General features: G+C 43.0%; 2 pseudogenes; both read left to right on the plus strand.

Moving 5' to 3' along the window:
* The window catches only part of LOC148014760 (mitochondrial succinate-fumarate transporter 1 pseudogene), a 47,327-nt pseudogene extending 32,051 nt beyond the window's left edge, over positions 1–15,276 (plus strand).
* A 4,970-nt stretch (positions 15,277–20,246) lies between these two features.
* On the plus strand, positions 20,247–21,666 carry LOC148014761 (mitochondrial succinate-fumarate transporter 1 pseudogene; annotated as a pseudogene).
* Positions 21,667–24,647: the final 2,981 nt, after the last annotated feature.

Below are 24,647 nucleotides of genomic sequence, written 5' to 3' on the forward strand. Positions count from 1 at the left end.
GCGGAGGACATCGCCAAGCGCCTTTCCAAGGAATAGGCCGTGGTCAAGGAGCCGCTACCCGAGGAAGAGGAAGAACCGCCTGCATTGCCAATAGGCAAAGATGTGAAGAAGAAGAAGAGGAAGATCCGACCATGGAAGCAGAATTCAAAAGAGCGACAGTCCATCCCGCTTTACACAAGAAAGGGCCGAATCGCCAGTTCTCGGTGATTCAGACACCGTCGGACTATCAAGGTAAAGGTTTCAAGACCTTGATTGATTGTGGCAATACACATTCCTTTATCTCACCAGCATGTGCAAAAAGATTAGGAATATCCATAGTAGAAGCACCTACCCTGCTTGTGGAATTGGCAAATGGTTGTGAGGTTACTTGTACCAGGCAAACTGCTAAGGTGAAATTCTTTCTGGGAGGAAAGAAGACTTCGGTTAAATTCAGAGTCATGAATTTAGGTATCCATGAGTGTCTACTCGGAATGGATTGGCTTAAGCCTAACGACGCCCACATTCACTGTGGGAAGGGTCAAGTTTCCTTTCGAAACTCTGAAAGGGAATTAGTCACAAATCAAGGTGAGGCTGGAGTGCCGAGAATCCAATTGACCAAAGTATCTCGGATCATAAAAGGAGTTAGAAAAGGATTACCTGTTTACTTGATCAAACTCAACAAATTAGATCAAAAGCAAGAGTCTCATGAAGGACCTTCTTGGCTAAAGGAATATGCGGACGTATTCCTTGAAGAGTTGACTGAACTCCCACCTCAAAGAGAAGTGGATCATGAGATTAGGTTAGTACCTAGATCTGCGCCAATTGCAAAGAGACCTTATAGAATGTCCATACCAGAAGCAATTGAGTTGAAAGAACAACTCAATCAACTGTTAGATCAGGGCTACATCCGGCCTAGCAATTCACCGTGGGGAGCTCCAGTACTATTCCAGAAAAAGAAAGATGGGACACTTCGACTATGTATTGATTACCGAGGGTTGAATCAATCAACAGTCAAGAACAAGTATCCTATTCCTAGAATAGATGAGCTTCTTGATCGTCTTCAGGGTGCGAAGATCTTCTCCAAGATTTATCTCAGGTCAGGTTACTATCAGATAAGGATCAAGGAAGAAGATATCCCAAAGATGGTCTTCAATACAAGATATGGGCACTTTGAGTTCCTAGTTATGTCATTCGGGCTTACGAATGCACCTGCCACCTTCAATAGGTTAATGCAGGATATCTTTAGGCCATATCTTGATGATTTCGTGCTTGTCTTCTTCGATGACACTTTAGTCTATTCTAAACAGGAAGAAGATCATGAACCCCAACTTCTGATTTTCCTTGAGACAATGAGGTCGCATAAGCTATATGCTAAAATGAAGAAGTGTGCATTCTTCAAGCGTTAGATTGAATATCTGGGATTCATAGTATCATCAGAAGGAATATCAATGGACCCAGCCAAGGTCAGAGATGTGCTTAAGTGGCCAACATCAGTATCAATCAAAGAGATATGTAGCTTCTTGGATTGACAGGATGGTATAGGGTCTTCATCAAAAACTATGCTTTGATTGCAGCACCTCTGACGGATTTACTAAAGAAGCAGACTTCCATTGCACGGTCAACTCCCGAAGAAAATAGCTTCAACAGATTGAAGCAAAGTTTGGTATCAGCACCTATTCTAAAACTTCCAGACCTCAATAAGGAGTTCGAGGTAGTAACTAATGCTAGCATTCTTGTCTTGGGGTGTGTACTTATGTAGGAAGGTCATCCAGTAGCGTACTCTTCAAGGAAATTGAAGAGTCATGAAAGGAATTATGCTACGCATGATCTGGAATCGCTAGCTGTCATCCATGCTCTAAATCTTTGGAGACACTACCTGTTGGGTAATAAGTTTACTCTAGTAATCGACCATAAGAGTCTCATATGGATCTTTACCCAGAATGAGCTCAACATGAGGCAACGTCGGTGGATTGAAGTATTGGAGGAATATGACTTTGAAATCAAGTACCGACCAGGGAAAGAGAATGTAGTTGCCGATGCACTTAGTTGCAAGGCATTCCTTAATTCCCTAATCTTGTAGAATCCATCAACAGCTAGATCTCTAGCTACAAAAGTATCTATGCCAAACAATCCAATACTTGAGTTAGCTAGAGAGGATGTATGCCATGATCTAGCCTACCAAAAGATGTTAAGGGAAATTTCTATCAAGGATCAGAACCAAAAGTTGCAGGCTAAGTATCAGGAATTTTCCATTGATAGTGGACTTGTCTACTATAGAACAAGGCTGTGTATACCAGCAAGCCAGTCACTTAAGCAGAAGATATTGTGGGAAGCTCATGATTCTCCTTTCGCAGGACATCCTGGCTATGCTAAGACTCTTAATGCAGTTAGGAAGAGCTACCATTGGGAGAGGCTCAAAGGTGACGTTCTCAAATATGTCACTGAGTGTTTGTCTTGCCAATGTATCAAAGCCGAATATGTCATGATGCCAGGGAAACTGCAACCGCTTGACATTCCCCAAATGAAATGGGAATTCATCACTATGGATTTTGTAGTAGGCCTACCCCAAGTCCAGGGAGGATACAACTCCATCATGGTTGTAGTTGACATGTTACTAAAGTTGCACACCTTATTCCAGTAAAAACAAACTATAAAGCCTCAGACATTGCAAGATTGTTTATCAAGGAGGTATTCAAGCTACATGGTTTACCCAGAAGAATCATTAGTGATCATGATTCTCTTTTCACATCACACTTCTGGATAGCTATCTTTGAAGCTATTGGGACTCAACTTTGTTTTAGAACCGCTAACGGATGGCCAAACATAGCGAGTAAATCAAGTCATCGAGGATATGCTTAGGGTATACTGCTGTCGAGAACCAAAGAGGTGGATTCAATACTTGCCTTTAGTAGAATTTGCATACAATGCTTCTTATGAGCAGAGCATTCAGATGACTCCTTTCCAAGCATTGTATGGTCATGACTATCGAAGTCCCCTAAACTTTTCTGATCCAACCCTAAGGGTTGAAGCATCAAGGTAGATGTTGGAAGAGATGAATGACCAAATAAAGTCAATAAGACAGGACATCCAAGCTGCCAAGGATAGACAGAAGGCATACATGGATTTGAAGCATCAAGATAGAATCTTCGAAGAAGGAGACATGGTCTTCATTCGCGTACACCCTAAAAAGAGTTCTCTATCCTTAGGAGATTGCAAGAAACTAAGTCCAAGGTATTGTGGACCATACAAAATCCTCAAATGCCTAGGACCCAATGCTTATAAACTGCAACTCCCAGAGAACCTAAAAGTTCATAATGTATTCCATATCAGCCTATTGGAAAAGTATGTACCTAATCCTTGTTGAGATATCGAGCTCCACTCGTGATATGCCAGGGTGATCGTTGTGCATTTATGTCACCGACTTGTCAGTTGTAGATGCAGTTGGTACACCGCCCATGAATAATAGCTAGATGACAGCTATCCTTATCTACTCTAGTTCGTGGCTCAGTTAGTATGCCACCTTAGTTAGTTGTCTTTGATTTGAGATCCATATATAGGGTTCTTCTATTTCTTTGTATGAGACTTCTTTTTGGCTTACACAACTAAGAAGAGGAAAACTGTTTTTAGCCTCCACCCTTGTGTGTATTCCCCCATTGTGTAAGTAAGAAAGCTACAAGTGAGACTCCTTCCTTCTCTCCCACAATCTTGACATGGTATCAGAGCCTTGTTCGTGGTAAGGAGCTCAAGAAAGAAAGCCAAGCTCGCGGGGTTCCGGTAAGACGAGCAGTGTTGCTTTCATTTTCTATTTTGGGAGCAGATCTCTGCAGGTAGCACAGCCAAAAATTACAAGAGTGCATTGTCTCAGGTTGAGACGCCCTTCGCGGTGAAGCAAGAGGGCAGTATATGCTGCGGGAGGGGGCTTTAGCCCTTGGTGACCCTTTTTTTTAAATTTGAGGCCATTTCGGGGCCTGTTTTGGAGGTGGAAGTTTTCTGCACGCACTCAGGAAAAGGCCCAGTTTTATGCTGTGCAGCGACTGTTCTACAGGTCGGTAAAAAGTTACTGTAGAAATTGCATCGTATGCCTGTGCGCAGAGACATTGGGAGTTACAGAATCATCCTTGTTGCTTGTTGATGCAAAATCGTCACTAGGAAGTGACTGTGTGGTTAAATACCACTTTCGTCAGTTTTGCAGATTTGCCCTTGTGAGGCTGAAGCTGTGTTCTCTGCAGTGAAAGAATTTTTTTGCAGTATTCTGTAATGGCGTCTGATTCTCTTTCATAGATTGTAACTGAAAAGCTTGACAAGAATAACTTCCAAGCATGGAAGTTTAGAATGACGAATTTTCTTATGGGAAAAGGATATTGGGAATTTGTTGCAGGAAATGAAGAAGAACCAGTTCTTCCTGATGTTCCCAATCAACAGCAAATGCAGGCATTCAAAGCATGGCATGAGAGAGCCAGGAAAGTTATGTACTAGCTGTTTATCAGTATTTCAGACTCTATGATTGTGCATATTCAGGATGCAAGTACGCCAAAGGAGGCATGGGATACTTTGTCAAAAATGTATAGCACAAATACGCAAGCCAGGAAAATGCAGCTCAAGCAAGCAAAGAGAAAATATGAGCATCAATGACTACCACATGAAGGTGAAGAAGATTGCAGATGCACTTGCTTCCATTGGGTCGCCAGTGGAAGATGATGATTTAGTTTCTGTGACCTTGAATGGTCTAGGAAAGGATTATGCACAGTTCCGAACATCCATTTTCGTCCGTGAAAGATTTCCTGATTTTGAGGAGTTGATTGCTCTTCTAATTTCTGAGGAACAGAGAAATGGTGGTGCATCTTCTTCAGGAGGAACTTCAAAAGAAGCTGTCTTCTACTCAAATGCTAGAAGAGATAGAGACAGAGGTAGAGGAGGCCGATTTGGAGGCCGTGGTAGAAATCAGAATATGCAGCAAACTCAAGAAAACCAGTCCTATGGAGGAGGACGTGGTAACTCTAGAGGCAGGGGGAGCCAAAGAGGTCGTGGTAGATGGCAAAGAGGCCAAAATGCAAACAGTAATGTTGAATGCTACTACTCTGGTAAAATGGGTCATATGGCTAAAGACTGCTATAAAAAGCAGAATGACATCATGAATGGAAAACTGCAACAAGGGAATCATGCATCTTCTAGTAGACAGGGTGATGACAGAAATGAGCATTTGTTTATGGTGCAGAACATGAATAATTCTGTGACAAGTGCAGAAGAAAGAAACGATGTATGGTATGTTGACTTAGGTGCATCAAACCACATGACAGGTCATGCAGAATGGATGGAGGATGCAAGGAAAATGGAAAAACCAGGATTTGTGGAGACTGGTGATGATACTGCACATCCTATTGTGCAGATTGGAAAAATTCATTTGTCTATGCAGGATGGGAAAAAGAAATACCTGTCCGATGTATTTCATGTCCCGAATATCACCAAGAATCTGGTTTCTGTTGGTCAAATGGTTGAGCAGGGCTTGCAGGTCAGATTTAATCCTCATGGATGCTTTGTTGAGGATATGAAAAATAACGGTCGCTTGATAGCAAAAGGAAAGAAGAAGGGCAGAATGTTTACGTTGGATGCAAACATGCTTGAATTGAGTGCAGCAATGTTTGCACATGGGACAGGTGTAGTTGCAGATATTGATATCTGGCATAAACGCATTGGTCATGTTAATGTACAGTGACTTAAATCAATGCAGGCCCAAAATATTGTTGCAGGATTGCCTAAATTCAAGGTTGCAGAAACGCATAAGGTATGTGAAGCCTGTCAGTTTGGAAAACAGGCAAGGAAACCATTTCCTAAACATGTTCAAGAGAGTAAGAAGCCATTGGAATTAATCCACTCTAATGTGTGGACTAGTAAAGCTGCATCTCTTGGAGGCTGTCATTATTTTGTCACTTTTATTGATGACTATAGCAGAAAAGTTTGGTGTATTTTATGAAAAAGAAAAGTGAAGTGTTTGGGCATTTCAAAACTCTTAAAGCTATGGTTGAAAAAGAAACAGGCCTGCAAATAAAATGCCTAAGGTTAGATGGAGGGGGAGAGTACCTCTCAAATGAGTTTGCAAGGTTCCTGCAGGAGCATGGCATAAAGCAGCAATATTCATGCAGTCATACCCCACAACAAAATGGAATTGCAGAAAGGAAAAACAAGCATATTGGAGAGGTATCTCGTGCCATGCTCAACGAAAAAGACTTGCTAGATTTTTACTGGGCTGAAGCAGTTGCTACAGCAATCTACATAATGAACATGACTCCCACTGTAGCAATACATGGGATGACTCTAGAGGAGAGGTATACTGGTAGGAAAGCAGATATTTCTCATTTGAAGATTTTTGGTTGCATTGCCTATGTTCATGTGCCAGATGAGTTGAGATCCAAGTTGGATCCAAAAGCTGAGAAGTGCATCTTTATTGGTTACTCTCTGCAGCAGAAAGGGTATAGATGCTATAACCCTTCTACTCGTAAGTTTACAGTGAGCAGAGATGTCGTTTTTGATGAGATGAGTAGCTGGTATAAACCAGTAAATGTGATTGATGATGTACATGCACAAAATGGTAATCTTGCACAGAATTCACAGCAGCAGTCACAAAATATTAGTGGACCTGGAGTGTCCTCTAGCAGTGGTTCACATTCTTCGCCATGGACAGGCAGATTGAGATCAGAAGAATCTCCTCAAAACAATGCAGATAGTGGTATGCAGGTTTCACGAAAAGGAAAAGAGAAGGTAGATCAGTCCATGTTTGATGTGAATGCAGGTCACTCTTATGTGGATGGTGAATCCAGTGGCTCAGATCAGAGCATTGATGATGAGTTGGGTATTCCTTCTACTGTTACACCTGGAGTAAGGAAGACCAGGGATGTTTTGAGAGCACCTGGGAGTGAACCTACTTTGCGCAGGTCTACCAAAGCTAGGTATCCTATGGATAGGCTGAAATATGATATATTTACAGCCATTCACTATGCCTATATGGTCAAAGTGATACATGAACCAGAACCCACTTCGTTTGAGCAAGCCATGGGAAAAGAAAAATGGGAGAAAGCCATGGATGAAGAAATGGATGCCTTGGAAGCAAATGCTACATGGGAATTGGTACCTTTGCCTAAAGGTAAGAATGCAATTGGCTATAAGTGGGTTTATAAGGTGAAGCGCAGTGCAGATGGTTATGTGAACAGATACAAGTCAACATTAGTAGTCAAGGGGTATGCACAAACATATGGCATTGACTACGAAGAAACATTCAGTTCGGTTGCAAGGATGGCAACCGTAAGAGCAGTCATTGCTATGGCTGCGTCAAGGGAATGGTCTTTACATCAGATGGATGTAAAGAATGCCTTCTTGCATGGTGATTTGCAAGAAGAGGTATATATGGAGCAGCTAACAGGTTATGTGCATGCTCTTCATCCTAAGTTTGTTTGCACATTGAAGAAAGCATTGTATGGCTTGAAGCAAGCACCTAGAGCATGGTCTGACAAGATAGGACAGTATCTTGTCACTATTGGTTTTTAGATTTCCAATGCAGATTTCTCACTTTATGTGAGAAAAACAGAGAAAGGTATTATGCTACTTGTCATTTATGTTGATGATTTGATTATGATAGGTGACAGTGATAAAGATATCCTTCATGTGAAAATGCTATTGAAGCAGAAGTTTGAGATCAAGGATTTGAGAGAGCTGCGTTATTTCTTGGGCATTGAGGTGATTAGATCACCAAGTGGGATACAACTCTTGCAAAGGCAGTATGGATTGGACATGCTGTCCAAATATGGGATGACAGGCTGTAAGCCTATTTCAGTTCCTTTGGAGCAGAATGTGAAGCTGAGCGCAGATGCAGGTGAGCTTCTGGAAGACCCTACTATGTACAGACGCATAGTAGGAAGCTTGATTTATATGACTATTACCAGGCATAATTTGAGCTATGCTGTTGGACTGGTAAGTCAGTTTATGCAGGCTCCAAGGAAACCGCATTTGGATGCGGCTAGATGCATACTCAGGTATGTGAAGTCCACATTGCAGTATGGACTATTTTATGAGACTGGGGTTTAGATACAACTACATGGATACACTGATGCTAATTGGGCTGGTAGTATTTCTGATAGACGATCTACCAATGGATATGTGTTCTCTTTTGGGAGTGCTGCAGTCACTTGGAGCAGCAAGAAATAGCCTACAGTTGCCTTGTCGAGCACAGAGGCCGAGTACAGGGGTGCAACAATGGCTGCATGTGAGGTAGCTTGGTTGCATAAGCTACTTTATGATATGCATCAGCCTACAGATGGGCCAGTTGTCATTTATTGTGACAACATGAGCAGTATACACTTGGCAAATAACCCAGTCTATCATGCTAGAACAAAGCACATTGAGGTGCATTATCACTATGTGCGGGAGAGGGTTTTACTAGGTCTTATTGATCTAGTTTATGTCAGCACAGAGGATCAAGTAGCTGACATATTTACTAAGGCATTGGGCGTAGAGAAGCTGCGTAAGTTCAGAGACCTGCTTGGTGTGCAGGATTTGGGATTGAGCTCGAGGTGGAGTGTTGAGATATCGAGCTCCACTCGTGATATGCCAGGGTGATCGTTGTGCATTTGTGTCACCGACTTGTCAGTTGTAGATGCGGTTGGTACACTGCCCATGAATAATAGCTAGATGACAGCTATCCTTATCTACTCTAGTTCGTGGCTAAGTTAGTATGCCACCTTAGTTAGTTGTCTTTGGTTTGAGACCCATATATAGGGTTCTTCTATTTCTTTGTATGAGACTTCTTTTTGGCTTACACAACTAAGAAGAGGAAAATTGTTTTCAGCCTCCACCCTTGTGTGTATTCCCCCATTGTGTAAGCAAGAAAGCTACAAGTGAGACTCCTTCCTTCTCTCCCACAATCTTGAAAATCCTAACCACGTACTTAACGACCAACAAGTTGTAATGCCTAGTCAAGGAGTCCTTGAACTAAGGCCTGACAGGACTTTAGATGTTAGGGAGAGGCAATTAAGATCGAGAACCCTGAGAGAATGCCTCGTCCAGTGGAAAGATTATCCCGAAGAGGATGCCACTTGGATAAATGAAGGTACACTCAACCATCAATATCCCCATTTTACCTCGAGATGAGGACATCTCGACTCCTCTAAGGGGGAGAGAATGTAATATTTTCGTTGATAATATTTCTAACCCATGTGATAGTCATGCAAAGGAATTCCAACATAAAAAAAATACACTCACGGTGTAATTTTCAAATTATCCACAAACGTATCTTGATCTCCACTTGTATAAACGAGTTAAAAGAAAAAAAAAACATGTTTAGTTACGTGGGAAACTCCTCTTAGAGAGGCCAAAAGGATAAACTTTAGGAATAATGGAAAAAAAATTTATTATTATTTCCCCCCCTTTCCCCCAGCCGACTGTCGTGCTGGAGGGGAGGGGAATAGCAAGGATGACTGCGCATTCTTACTGGATGCCGTAGAGGGGATGAAACCCATGCATGAACCGCGTTGGGGAGGGGAGGTACCTCTCCCTCTCCCATATAAACCTTTGTGGGGAAGGGAAGGATTGGAGGTGGTCGTGAGAGAAGAGAAAGGAGCCATCGCTCTGCTACAAACCTCGTGTTGCTGCCGAGCTGGAGGAGGAAGGTGATAATCGAACGCCACCAGATAAGAGAGGTGGAGCTGAAGTGGAGGGACAACACTGCCAAACGGATGAGGTGAACCAGCCGCCTGAGTCTGCCAATCCCCCCAGCACACCACCGTCAAATTCATCCTATCTCTCCTCCACGTGTGATAACTCGACCTACAGAAGCTTCCAAGAAGCTTCTTGGAAGTTTCTAAGGGGAGGGACCTAAGCCCCCCTTCCTATACCTTCAATTTTCCCCCTCCTGGGTTTATCTTCTTAAAGGCCCTTTCACCCCTTGTGTTTAACCTATAAACCCCTTGTATTACCCTTCATCTTTTTCCCCCCTGGGTTTGAAACCCCTAAGTCCTTTTCACCCTGTGTCCACACACCCCTCCCCCCGTGTTAAAAGTCATTAAGTCTTTATAAGTCTTTTTTTTCCCTCCGTGCTTAAAGCCTTAAGCCCCTTTCCCCCTTAAGTCCCCTTTCCATGGATGGAACCCCCCCCCCCAAAAGAACTAAGGCTTGAAAAGTCTTATTACCTTTTTTCCCCGTGCTTAAATTCATAAGTCTCCCTTCTTGTACCTTTTGAAACCCCCTTTCATCCTTCACTTTTCCCCTTGGCGTGGAACTTACCCCCCCTGTGTCCAGAAATCCCTTCAAGATCCCCCTTCCTATACCCTTTCACTCCCGTGTCCAACGTGTTGAGATATCGAGCTCCACTCGTGATATGCCAGGGTGACCGTTGTGCATTTATGTCACCGACTTGTCAGTTCAGATGCGGTTGGTACACCTCCCATGAATAATAGCTAGATAACAGCTATCCTTATCTACTCTAGTTCGTGGCTCAGTTAGTATGCCACCTTAGTTAGTTGAGTTTGGTTTGAGACGCATATATAGGGTTATTCTATTTCTATGTACTAGAGTTCTTTTTTGCTTACACAACTAAGAAGAGGAAAACTGTTTTCAGCCTCCACCCTTGTGTGTATTCCCCCATTGTGCAAGCAAGAAAGCTACAAGTGAGACTCCTTCCTTCTCTCCCACAATCTTGACATGGTATTAGAGCCTTTTTCGTGGTAAGGAGCTCAAGAAAGCAAATCAATTTCGCGGTGTTCTGGTAAGAGGGCAAGTGTCGCTTTCATTTTTCTGTTCTGGGAGCAAGTCTCTGCAGGTAGCACAGCCGAAAAGTGCAAGAGTGCATTGTCTCAGGTTGAGACGCCCTTCGCTGTGAAGTAAGAGGGCAATATATACTGCGGGAAAGGGCTTTAGCCCTTGGTGACCCTATTTTTTTTATTTGAGGCCATTTCGGGGCCTGTTTTGGAGGCTGAAGTTTTCTGTATGCACTCAGGAAAAGGCCCGATTTTATGTTGTGCGACCACTGTTCTACAGGTCGGTGAAAAGTTACTGTAGAAATTGCATCGTATGCCTCTGCGCAGAGACATTGGGAGTTACAGAATCATCCTTGTTGCCTGTTGATGCAAAATCGTCACTAGGAAGTGACTGTGTGGTCAAATACCACTTTTGTCAGTTTTGCAGATTTTCCCTTGTGAGGCTGAAGCTGTGTTCTTTGCAGTGACATAATTTTTTGCAGTGTTCTGTAATGGCGTCTGATTCTCTTTCACAGATTGTCACTGAAAATCTTGATAAGAACAAATTCCAAGCATGGAAGTTTAGAATGACAAATTTCCTTATGGGAAAAGGATATTGGAAATTCGTTGCAGGAAATGAAGAAGAACCAGTTCCCAATCAACAGCAAATGTTCCCAATCAATAGCAAATGTTCCCAATCAACAGCAAATGCAGGCATTTAAAGCATGGCATGAGAGAGCCAGGAAAGTTATGTACTGGCTGTCTATCAGCATTTCAGACTCTATGATTGTGCATATTCAGGATGCAAGTACTGTGTCGACACGCAGGAGGAGAAGATCCCCCTCCCTCCACTATTTAAACGAGGGGAGGGGAGGGGCCGCTGGATAGAGAAGGCTGGGGGGCCGTGAGAAGAACCGAATGCCGCCATAGCTTTGAGCTGAAGGAAGGAGACGAATCGCCACTGCCACGCCGACCGTCTGCCCTCCATCACGCCACCATCGACTGCTGCAGGCCAGTCCCGCCGTTTTTGCCGAATTAGCTGTTCTTCCCCCCCCCCACGTGGCCCTTCCAGAAGCCCCTTGGAAGGTTCCAAGGTGGACTTCTTAAGCCCTTTTTCTTCCCCCCCCTCCCGGGGTTTTAAATCCCTCCCCTAAGCCCTTGTTCTCCCCCCCCCCTCCCGGGGTTTTAAATCCCCCCCTAAGGCCCTTGTTCTTTCCCCCCCCCCCCTCCCGGTATAATTCCCCTCCTAAGCCTTGTTCTGTTCCCCTCCGGATTTTAATCCCCTAAAAGTCCTTATTACCCCCCCCCCCCCGGGTTTAAATTTTCCCCCCTAAGCCCCCTTGTTTCCTCTTCCGGTTTTAATTTCCTAAGCCCTTGCTCTTTTCCCTCCTCATAGCTCTTTAGATTTTTCAGGTCACAACCATAGGCCTACCTTGTCCTTAGGCTACCTTGCAAACTTCCATTCTCTTGCGTTAATCCCTTCACTCACTTTCAAACCTTTTTGTGCAAGTGCTCTCATAGTTGAGCTTTGTGTTCTTAATCTTATCAAACAAGCCGGTGTCCACACACTCCCATGTCCTAAAAAAATCAAATTCATCATCATGGCTTCGTATGGTATCCCGTAAGGAAGAAATAGCCGTGAGATAAAAGATAGGGAGGGAAGTAGAGGGAGTAAAAAGAGGGAGTGAAGGAGGAAGAGTGGGAAAAAGGTAAAAGATAAGGAAGGAGAAGACGGTGGAATTCCAAGAAGAAAAAGGGAAAGGTTATCTCACATTCGAACTACGATGCCGCCGAAGAAAGTCCAAGGTGTAGCGGCGGGAGGGTCATCTCCCGGTATCCATGTGGATATCTCCCCTCAAAGCCAGGTTTTTCCTCTTGGTGTTAATTTGGTTTTAAGTCAATCATGCAAAGAAAAATTGTTAAGGAAAGATATATTTGTTCGAGTTATTTTTTTACGAAGGAGTTAGCCTATGGACGACAATGTATACAAATTAGCTTTCTTCAAATTGCATCAAGCATTATAAAATTATAGGCAAGATTAACCATTTACTATAGTAATATATTCCTAAAGTGTAGAAATTATATCTTGCACCATTAGTCTTATTCCTTTCGCAACAAATCATGGTAAAATGGCTAAATTCATGGAAGGTTTCTTCAATGCTCAAATTACTAGGGAGTTATCTTTGCTAGTTGCACATCTTAGCAAGGCAACTGTTGTTATTTGGCATGAGTTCATCTTTAAAGAAAACGGAAGTTAAATGTTAGGAATTAACAAGTATAAAAATTAGATATACGAACTCATTTGGAAAGAAAATGTAATAGGGAATTGCTGGATGACACTCTATTAACACTTTTCCCCTACTATTTGAGGACTTGGGACTAATAAAGTGTGTATACACCAATTTCTCAGCTAGGCCTTTGTCCCAAGAAGTATCGTCGCTCTTTGTATCATCTTGGCATTATGCTATATGCCAAATTAAACTGTATTGATTGGGAAAGTTAATTGTCACAAGGATAGTAAAACCGTTGTCGTATTGCTGCGCATTCGAGGTGTGTAAACCACCCAAAAGTTGTGCATGGGATTTGGTACTTTGTACATATTTAGTTGTTGTGTTTACATTTATTTTCTGCGCATGAGTGAACATGATGAGATGCTTTCAGCCTATTTTGATACATGTTGCTGCAAAAAGGTTTGGAATCATTGCTTGCCAAAATCCATCAGCACTATTGCTCGTAGACGAGGAGCCATTGATTGTTGGACGGATTCACGGTTTGAGCTTAATGACTGAGGCTGCTTCATCATGTGGTTTTGGGTTTTCTATAGAGCGAAAGAGGATGGCCCTGTCCTTCTGGGTTTGTGGCATCCATGGGAGCACGGTGGCCATGGCCATGAGCACACACAGGTGCATGCATATGTGACTACACACGCATCGGAGGAGAAGGAAGAAGCTAAAAAACTTCTACAAGCTCTAGAATAGATAGTTTGAATTTGAACCAAAAATAATGATATGTGAGCTATTAAGGTTAAAGAGAGGATTTTTGAAAGGCTAAAGAGGGGGGAAAAAGGAGAAGCTTTTGGGAGCTATTTTGAGAAGAAAGGCAGAAACAGGGGAGGAGAGTACGGGACGGAGAAGGAAGGGATGGATCTGACACAGGATGGGAGAAAGGAGAGAACAGGTACAACAAGAAGGAGAGATAATTTCTGCCAACGAGTTTGATAAGTCTGGGGATGCATGGTACAATCGCGAGTGCAAATGCTAGTAACATGAAAACTGCGAACAGCTGAAGTGCTTTGCCGTGAATGATTTGCAGACCAACAGGCTCTCCTTCAAAGGTTCTGTCTGACTCACATATTATCATCAATCCTGAGGGTCGACAAGAGGGAATTAAGCGTGGATTGAAAAGTGGAATTAAGGAGATATAGAGCCTGGGCTTTGCCGTGAAGTGTGGAAGTTTCCTCTTCGTCTTCCACCACAGAGTAGTCAGTGAACGGCGCTGAATTCTGGATATAGGAAGGAAAGGATTTCGGGGGGAACTGGCGGGATTGTGGAAGCATGCTGTCTGCAGCCAATAGATGTCATTAAGACACGACTTCAGTTAGACAGAGGTGGTCATTATAAGGGGATCTTGCACTGTGGAAAGTCAATTGTCCAGCAAGAAGGAGTAAGAGCTTTATGGAAGGGTCTCACTCCATTTGCAACACACTTAATCCTGAAGTATACTCTGCGGATGGGATCAAATGCAGCTCTGCAGATAGCATTCAAGGATCCTGAGACCGGAAAGATTAGCCATATTGGCAGATTGGCTGCGGGATTTGGTGCAGGTGTCCTGGAGGCCCTTGTGATTGTGACTCCTTTTGAGGTTGTGAAGATCAGACTTCAGCAGCAACGAGGATTGTCTCCACATTTGTTATGCTACAAAGGTCCTATCCATTGTGCTGCAACAATTATCCGGGAGGAAGGGTTTCTTGGTTTGTGGGCTGGTGCTGCTCCTACAGTCATGAGAAATGGTGTAAATCAAAGTGTAATGTTCAGTGTGAAAAATGCATTTGACGCAGTCGTGTGGAATAAACACGAGGGTGATGGATGTGTTATACAACCTTGGCAGTCCATGATCTCAGGTTTTGTAGCAGGTTTTGCGGGGCCTGTGTGTACTGGCCCTTTGATGTTGTAAAAACTCGGTTAATGGCTCAGAAGGCTGATGAGTTGGGTAGGTTACGTTACACAGGCATGATTCATGCAATTAGATTGATTTACAAAGAGGAGAGTTTACTTGCCTTATGGAAAGGATTGCTACCTAGATTAATGAGGATCCCACCTGGGCAAGCAATCATGTGGACAGTAGCAGATCAAATTACAGGTTTTTATGAAAGAAGATTCTTGCACAGGGTTTGAAAGCTTAGAAACTTTGCAGGTTTTAGAAAATATTGACATTCATTTCTAGGATTCCCATTTATCCTTCAAAGAGTGGAGAGCTTAAATAACTTTTTAAATTCAAGAAAGCCCTTGTTGGTCAGGATATATTTATTGAGGACTAGTGCTATTTCAAGCAGAGGAAACACTCTGTTGAGGGCTAGTGACAGATTGCAACTGCTGATGTTATGTCTATGAAGATGATGCAATAGTACTTGCTGCACATGATTACGGTTATTGTTCATATGGTGAAAATATTAACATGAAAGAGAAAAATGTGCTATATAATGCCACAAATCAGTTTGTTGGCTTATGGAGAATGTAAAATAATATATGGATCTTGATCATTCCGTGTTCAACCCTCTTGATCTTGGAAAGGAGCTACCTCTGAAAGGATAATACTAATACTTCTGTCTGAAGTTGATAAACAGATTTGTATTAAATGTTTCAATATTGAAGGATGAATTCTATGCTCAGCTGAAAACCTGCTTTTAGTCTTATCATTGCTGGAAAGACGAGGTCTCGTTGAAAGCTTGGTGGACACAAATCCTTACATCTTGCTTACTCATTTGTTTGATCTTATTTCCTGAAATTTATCAAGGACTTCTGTGGTTGCGACATAGCTTTCACAAACCCTTCGACATCTTTGGTGAACCCGACGTGAAAGCGTCGCAGAAATTTCAGGATGGGAGACACTTCAGCCTCTATTTCAGCTTCCTCTACAACTCCAGCTGTCTCTACTTCAGCACCCTCAATGACTGCTGCGTCAAGTACTTCAACGGAGGATCTAAAACAGATTTTGCAGAATATGTCCATGTATATGCAGCTCCAAAATCAGCAAACTCAAATGTATATGCAGCAGCAACAACAATTGCATCAACAACAGTTGTCTCAGCAAAGGCAACTCTATTCGGAGCAGGAGAATGCAAACAGTGCGACTAAGGCTATTGAAGCAGTTGAGAGTGAGAAGAAGCTATTTGATGGGCGTAATGTTTCAGCATATTTGAAGACATATGAGATCAAGATGGGGTTTTTCGGAGTTCCTGCTGGACTTATGAGTAAGTACTTCCTTCGTCTTGTCACACCTGCTTTGAGGACAAAGGTGACTGATTTATTTATTCAAAATACACATTGGCAAGATTTTAAGAAGGCTCTAAAAGAAGAATACTTCCTTGAGGACTTTGGTATGGCTACTCGGCGGTCATTCCGAGAGTGGGTCTACATGCCAAACAAGGGTCTTGCTGCTTCGGAGTTGATTCGAGAATTTGAAGAGAGGTATAGTCAGCTTGATGCCATTGAACAAAGAGCATTGGATGTTGAAAAAGTTGAGCTTTTCTTGCAAGCTGCAGATCCTGCTCTTCAAGAAGAATTGGGTGAGCTTCTTGAAGATCGCACGAAGCCTATGGGTCTTAAAACTGATTGGCAGGATGCTCAGGATGCAGTCTCGACTTTGACCAAGAGGAGGATATGGAAGACTCGCCTACAGAATGGTTCTATGACACCTACGCCATCATCTGCTCCTATGCCTACTTCTATCCCTGTTATTTCTTCTCCTCCTCAGCCAGTTTCTTGGCCTATGCCAGTGCCTACTGTTTCTACTCCACCTATTCCTCCTATTCCACGACCGATGCCTACACCTTCTGCTCCAAACCCATCTGTTCCATCAGTGCCTACCTCTATTGATGATATAATCAAAGGAATCACAGATTTGACACTTGAGTCAGTCAAAGCGGAGTTGGTGGGTAAGTTGAAGGAGCAGTTTGCTTCCACTGCGCCTGCTACTTCTTCTAGTGCTCCTATTGCACCTAGGAGTGCTCCTAATGCACCTAGGAGAGATCGGAGATGTATTTGGTGTGATAGTACGGAGCATCAGCATTGTAGGGATTGTGACTCTTTCCAGGATGCAAGGAGGCAGAATTTGGTATATTGGGGGCAAGATGGTAAGATTTGGTTGACTGAGACAGGAGCTCCACTTGCTACCAACTTTGGTAAAGGTGGAATGAAGAAGTTAGTGGAGGACATGGCTGCGCGTACTTCTTATGTGACGGCTAGAGGTGATGCTTCTGCATATGGAGTACAGATTGAGAAGGGATTGGAGACTCAGTCCGCACTATGGACTTATGCTATGGAGACTGCAAACAAGGGGAAAATTCAGCAAACTGTTTTGACTAGTGCAGGCTCTAGCATCAAATCAGAGACAGGATGGGACTCGCCTGTTGACAGGTATTCTATTTATGCTTTTTTGGCTAAATCTCATGGTGCAGATGTATTTGTTGAGGAGAAGCGTAAGAGGGATGAAGACAATCCAAGTGCAGCTAAGAAGACTAGAGGGGGTGAGTTTGTTACTCCACCTACTGCAGGACCGTCTTCAAGACCAGGGCCAGATCGACAGATGGAGGATGTTCAAAAGAGGGAAAAGAGGCAAGAGCCTAGAGAGAGAAAGCAGCCAGGATTCAGATTGATGTCCGACATTGAGACATCTACAGACATGAAGAAAATCTTTAATGATAAGATACTTGTCAGTGAGGTGACTTTCACTATTTCCGAGATTTTGGGCATCTCAAAAAGAGAGTTTCAAGATCAGTTTCAGGAGGTCCTGAAGAGGAAAAGACATGCATTGTCTACCACTGATGCACAGGGAGTTTTGATTGGAGAGTTGGATGAGGATGATGATGAGGTTATGGTTGATAATGCTTTTGTTTTACCACAGGTAGAGAAGAGGGTTCAGCCTATGCATTATGCTGAAATTGATGAGCCTGTTTTGGTACCGCGTAGTCACTTTTCGCGGAGCCATTGGGCTAGGGCAACTACAGAGACGATGGTAAAGGTTGGAGAAAAACAGGTACCTTATGTTGCATTGGTTGATCATGGTTCAGAGATTAATCTCATTGTTCGTGGAGTTTATGAGAGTAACAGATGGCCTATGGATGTAGAGCATGGGTGGCGTATGAGAGCCGCCAATAACACTGCAGGTGATTTATATGCTGCTTGCCCTAGTGTCAGGGTTTCTATTGGTGATGTAGAGGAGGATTTTCATTTCTTTGTGCAGGATTCATGCTCTTATTCCATAATTCTTGGTCAGCCATTCATTACAGAGATGCGTATGGAGACAAAGGTCATGGATGATGGATCTGCTTATGCACGGATTCGCAGTAAAGATGGTATGAGAGTAGTTCAATTTATGACTGTATGTGTGAACCATGTTAGAAACAGGGATACTCTCAGAGATGCACCCTTACCCACTGTGAGGGATTCGGGTTTTCATTAGGTACCGCCGTTTCGCGAGACGACGGTGGTACAGAGGAGAGGAGATTGGAGTTCTCGCCTCCTGGCAGCGGAGTTTTCTCCTCCGGTTATGTTGGGATTTCAGCAAACAGTTCGATGAGCTATCAGAAGACTTCTAGATTGTCTAGAGCTGCTAGGCAGTATATATGCAGGAAGGAGAAAAATTTGAAAAATGCAGGAATTTTGGAGGATGATGAGCACATAGATGGTATGTATGACAGTGTGATTTGTGCAGATACGATGACAGATATGAGAGATATGCTGAAAACTGATATGCTGAATTGTCATGGTAATGTATTAGTGCAATCCCTGAACATGTTTCATGAAATTGCAGATTTTGTGTCACAGATTGAGTCAGAGGCTGAGGTAACTCAGCAAAGAGTGTTGAGTGCTGAAGAAATTCAGCAAACAGAGTTTCCAGCTGGTTATGATCAGCTTTCAGAGAGACAGAGGGCTGAAAATTTTCAGCCAACAGAGTTTACTGCTGAAATATTTCAGCATTCAGAGTTTGGGGCTGTTTCTATGCAGTCCATAGAGCAGAGGGCTGAGAATATTCAGCCATTGGAGTGCAGAATTGCTGATTTACAGCAAGGTTTATGTAATGCAGAAGAACATAATGAAGCCAGGGTTGACACAAAATACAAGACTGTGGATAAGAAGGTGGATTTTATAGGCAAGATTATGGAGTATTATTCTACCACTTCAGAGATACAAAGATTCATTGGAGCTTGTGTGTTTTACATGAATTGGACACCCCATTTTGCACACATAGCAGATTGTTTATATGAGCTGTTTCGAAAGGGGCAGAAATTTTATTGGGATGAGAGTCACACTAAAGCCATGCGGAAAATGAGGAAGTTATTGCAGATTTTTTGGAAGATGATGAAAAGATGGTTTGGGCCATACATAGTCAGACATGTCTTTGATAATGCAACATATGAGTTGACAGAATTGGATGGAACAGTGCTTAGAGTGCCTATTGCTGGAAAAATAATCAAGATTTTCAAGAAAAGAGATGATGAGGATTATGCATTGGAAGAATTTTCGAGAGAAGAGCAACGTCAAGAAACTCCAATGGAAGGGACAGATGATATGGCTGAAAATCTTGTTGATCTACCGGAAATGCAAAACGAAGAGATTGATTTGTTTGTGGATCTTGATGATAATGATCATGGGTAAGTTGGCCCATCCGGAGGATGCGCAGGATTAGAGGGGGTGGATGTCGTATTGCTGCGCATTCGAGGTGTGTAAACCACCCAAAAGTTGTGCATGGGATTTGGTACTTTGTACATATTTAGTTGTTGTGTTTACATTTATTTTCTGCGCATGAGTGAACATGATGAGATGCTTTCAGCCTATTTTGATACATGTTGCTGCAAAAAGGTTTGGAATCATTGCTTGCCAAAATCCATCAGCACTATTGCTCGTAGACGAGGAGCCATTGATTGTTGGACGGATTCACGGTTTGAGCTTAATGACTGAGGCTGCTTCATCATGTGGTTTTGGGTTTTCTATAGAGCGAAAGAGGATGGCCCTGTCCTTCTGGGTTTGTGGCGTCCATGGGAGCACGGTGGCCATGGCCATGAGCACACACAGGTGCATGCATATGTGACTACACACGCATCGGAGGAGAAGGAAGAAGCTAAAAAACTTCTACAAGCTCTAGAATAGATAGTTTGAATTTGAACCAAAAATAATGATATGTGAGCTATTAAGGTTAAAGAGAGGATTTTTGAAAGGCTAAAGAGGGGGGAAAAAGGAGAAGCTTTTGGGAGCTATTTTGAGAAGAAAGGCAAAAACAGGGGAGGAGAGTACGGGACGGAGAAGGAAGGGATGGATCTGACACAGGATGGGAGAAAGGAGAGAACAGGTACAACAAGAAGGAGAGATAATTTCTGCCAACGAGTTTGATAAGTCTGGGGATGCATGGTACAATCGCGAGTGCAAATGCTAGTAACATGAAAACTGCGAACAGCTGAAGTGCTTTGCCGTGAATGATTTGCAGACCAACAGGCTCTCCTTCAAAGGTTCTGTCTGACTCACATATTATCATCAATCCTGAGGGTCGACAAGAGGGAATTAAGCGTGGATTGAAAAGTGGAATTAAGGAGATATAGAGCCTGGGCTTTGCCGTGAAGTGTGGAAGTTTCCTCTTCGTCTTCCACCACAGAGTAGTCAGTGAACGGCGCTGAATTCTGGATATAGGAAGGAAAGGATTTCGGGGGGAACTGGCGGGATTGTGGAAGCATGCTGTCTGCAGCCAATAGATGTCATTAAGACACGACTTCAGTTAGACAGAGGTGGTCATTATAAGGGGATCTTGCACTGTGGAAAGTCAATTGTCCAGCAAGAAGGAGTAAGAGCTTTATGGAAGGGTCTCACTCCATTTGCAACACACTTAATCCTGAAGTATACTCTGCGGATGGGATCAAATGCAGCTCTGCAGATAGCATTCAAGGATCCTGAGACCGGAAAGATTAGCCATATTGGCAGATTGGCTGCGGGATTTGGTGCAGGTGTCCTGGAGGCCCTTGTGATTGTGACTCCTTTTGAGGTTGTGAAGATCAGACTTCAGCAGCAACGAGGATTGTCTCCACATTTGTTATGCTACAAAGGTCCTATCCATTGTGCTGCAACAATTATCCGGGAGGAAGGGTTTCTTGGTTTGTGGGCTGGTGCTGCTCCTACAGTCATGAGAAATGGTGTAAATCAAAGTGTAATGTTCAGTGTGAAAAATGCATTTGACGCAGTCGTGTGGAATAAACACGAGGGTGATGGATGTGTTATACAACCTTGGCAGTCCATGATCTCAGGTTTTGTAGCAGGTTTTGCGGGGCCTGTGTGTACTGGCCCTTTGATGTTGTAAAAACTCGGTTAATGGCTCAGAAGGCTGATGAGTTGGGTAGGTTACGTTACACAGGCATGATTCATGCAATTAGATTGATTTACAAAGAGGAGAGTTTACTTGCCTTATGGAAAGGATTGCTACCTAGATTAATGAGGATCCCACCTGGGCAAGCAATCATGTGGACAGTAGCAGATCAAATTACAGGTTTTTATGAAAGAAGATTCTTGCACAGGGTTTGAAAGCTTAGAAACTTTGCAGGTTTTAGAAAATATTGACATTCATTTCTAGGATTCCCATTTATCCTTCAAAGAGTGGAGAGCTTAAATAACTTTTTAAATTCAAGAAAGCCCTTGTTGGTCAGGATATATTTATTGAGGACTAGTGCTATTTCAAGCAGAGGAAACACTCTGTTGAGGGCTAGTGACAGATTGCAACTGCTGATGTTATGTCTATGAAGATGATGCAATAGTACTTGCTGCACATGATTACGGTTATTGTTCATATGGTGAAAATATTAACATGAAAGAGAAAAATGTGCTATATAATGCCACAAATCAGTTTGTTGGCTTATGGAGAATGTAAAATAATATATGGATCTTGATCATTCCGTGTTCAACCCTCTTGATCTTGGAAAGGAGCTACCTCTGAAAGGATAATACTAATACTTCTGTCTGAAGTTGATAAACAGATTTGTATTAAATGTTTCAATATTGAAGGATGAATTCTATGCTCAGCTGAAAACCTGCTTTTAGTCTTATCATTGCTGGAAAGACGAGGTCTCGTTGAAAGCTTGGTGGACACAAATCCTTACATCTTGCTTACTCATTTGTTTGATCTTATTTCCTGAAATTTATCAAGGACTTCTGTGGTTGCGACATAGCTTTCACAAACCCTTCGACATCTTTGGTGAACCCGACGTGAAAGCGTCGCAGAAATTTCAGGATGGGAGACACTTCAGCCTCTATTTCAGCTTCCTCTACAACTCCAGCTGTCTCTACTTCAGCACCCTCAATGACTGCTGCGTCAAGTACTTCAACGGAGGATCTAAAACAGATTTTGCAGAATATGTCCATGTATATGCAGCTCCAAAATCAGCAAACTCAAATGTATATGCAGCAGCAACAACAATTGCATCAACAACAGTTGTCTCAGCAAAGGCAACTCTATTCGGAGCAGGAGAATGCAAACAGTGCGACTAAGGCTATTGAAGCAGTTGAGAGTGAGAAGAAGCTATTTGATGGGCGTAATGTTTCAGCATATTTGAAGACATATGAGATCAAGATGGGGTTTTTCGGAGTTCCTGCTGGACTTATGAGTAAGTACTTCCTTCGTCTTGTCACACCTGCTTTGAGGACAAAGGTGACTGATTTATTTATTCAAAATACACATTGGCAAGATTTTAAGAAGGCTCTAAAAGAAGAATACTTCCTTGAGGACTTTGGTATGGCTACTCGGCGGTCATTCCGAGAGTGGGTCTACATGCCAAACAAGGGTCTTGCTGCTTCGGAGTTGATTCGAGAATTTGAAGAGAGGTATAGTCAGCTTGATGCCATTGAACAAAGAGCATTGGATGTTGAAAAAGTTGAGCTTTTCTTGCAAGCTGCAGATCCTGCTCTTCAAGAAGAATTGGGTGAGCTTCTTGAAGATCGCACGAAGCCTATGGGTCTTAAAACTGATTGGCAGGATGCTCAGGATGCAGTCTCGACTTTGACCAAGAGGAGGATATGGAAGACTCGCCTACAGAATGGTTCTATGACACCTACGCCATCATCTGCTCCTATGCCTACTTCTATCCCTGTTATTTCTTCTCCTCCTCAGCCAGTTTCTTGGCCTATGCCAGTGCCTACTGTTTCTACTCCACCTATTCCTCCTATTCCACGACCGATGCCTACACCTTCTGCTCCAAACCCATCTGTTCCATCAGTGCCTACCTCTATTGATGATATAATCAAAGGAATCACAGATTTGACACTTGAGTCAGTCAAAGCGGAGTTGGTGGGTAAGTTGAAGGAGCAGTTTGCTTCCACTGCGCCTGCTACTTCTTCTAGTGCTCCTATTGCACCTAGGAGTGCTCCTAATGCACCTAGGAGAGATCGGAGATGTATTTGGTGTGATAGTACGGAGCATCAGCATTGTAGGGATTGTGACTCTTTCCAGGATGCAAGGAGGCAGAATTTGGTATATTGGGGGCAAGATGGTAAGATTTGGTTGACTGAGACAGGAGCTCCACTTGCTACCAACTTTGGTAAAGGTGGAATGAAGAAGTTAGTGGAGGACATGGCTGCGCGTACTTCTTATGTGACGGCTAGAGGTGATGCTTCTGCATATGGAGTACAGATTGAGAAGGGATTGGAGACTCAGTCCGCACTATGGACTTATGCTATGGAGACTGCAAACAAGGGGAAAATTCAGCAAACTGTTTTGACTAGTGCAGGCTCTAGCATCAAATCAGAGACAGGATGGGACTCGCCTGTTGACAGGTATTCTATTTATGCTTTTTTGGCTAAATCTCATGGTGCAGATGTATTTGTTGAGGAGAAGCGTAAGAGGGATGAAGACAATCCAAGTGCAGCTAAGAAGACTAGAGGGGGTGAGTTTGTTACTCCACCTACTGCAGGACCGTCTTCAAGACCAGGGCCAGATCGACAGATGGAGGATGTTCAAAAGAGGGAAAAGAGGCAAGAGCCTAGAGAGAGAAAGCAGCCAGGATTCAGATTGATGTCCGACATTGAGACATCTACAGACATGAAGAAAATCTTTAATGATAAGATACTTGTCAGTGAGGTGACTTTCACTATTTCCGAGATTTTGGGCATCTCAAAAAGAGAGTTTCAAGATCAGTTTCAGGAGGTCCTGAAGAGGAAAAGACATGCATTGTCTACCACTGATGCACAGGGAGTTTTGATTGGAGAGTTGGATGAGGATGATGATGAGGTTATGGTTGATAATGCTTTTGTTTTACCACAGGTAGAGAAGAGGGTTCAGCCTATGCATTATGCTGAAATTGATGAGCCTGTTTTGGTACCGCGTAGTCACTTTTCGCGGAGCCATTGGGCTAGGGCAACTACAGAGACGATGGTAAAGGTTGGAGAAAAACAGGTACCTTATGTTGCATTGGTTGATCATGGTTCAGAGATTAATCTCATTGTTCGTGGAGTTTATGAGAGTAACAGATGGCCTATGGATGTAGAGCATGGGTGGCATATGAGAGCCGCCAATAACACTGCAGGTGATTTATATGCTGCTTGCCCTAGTGTCAGGGTTTCTATTGGTGATGTAGAGGAGGATTTTCATTTCTTTGTGCAGGATTCATGCTCTTATTCCATAATTCTTGGTCAGCCATTCATTACAGAGATGCGTATGGAGACAAAGGTCATGGATGATGGATCTGCTTATGCACGG

The sequence above is a fragment of the Lygodium microphyllum genome, chromosome 25 (assembly GCF_053477565.2).
Source record: "Lygodium microphyllum isolate KBCC chromosome 25, Lygodium_microphyllum_v1.1.10, whole genome shotgun sequence".
Lineage (NCBI taxonomy): Eukaryota > Viridiplantae > Streptophyta > Polypodiopsida > Schizaeales > Lygodiaceae > Lygodium > Lygodium microphyllum.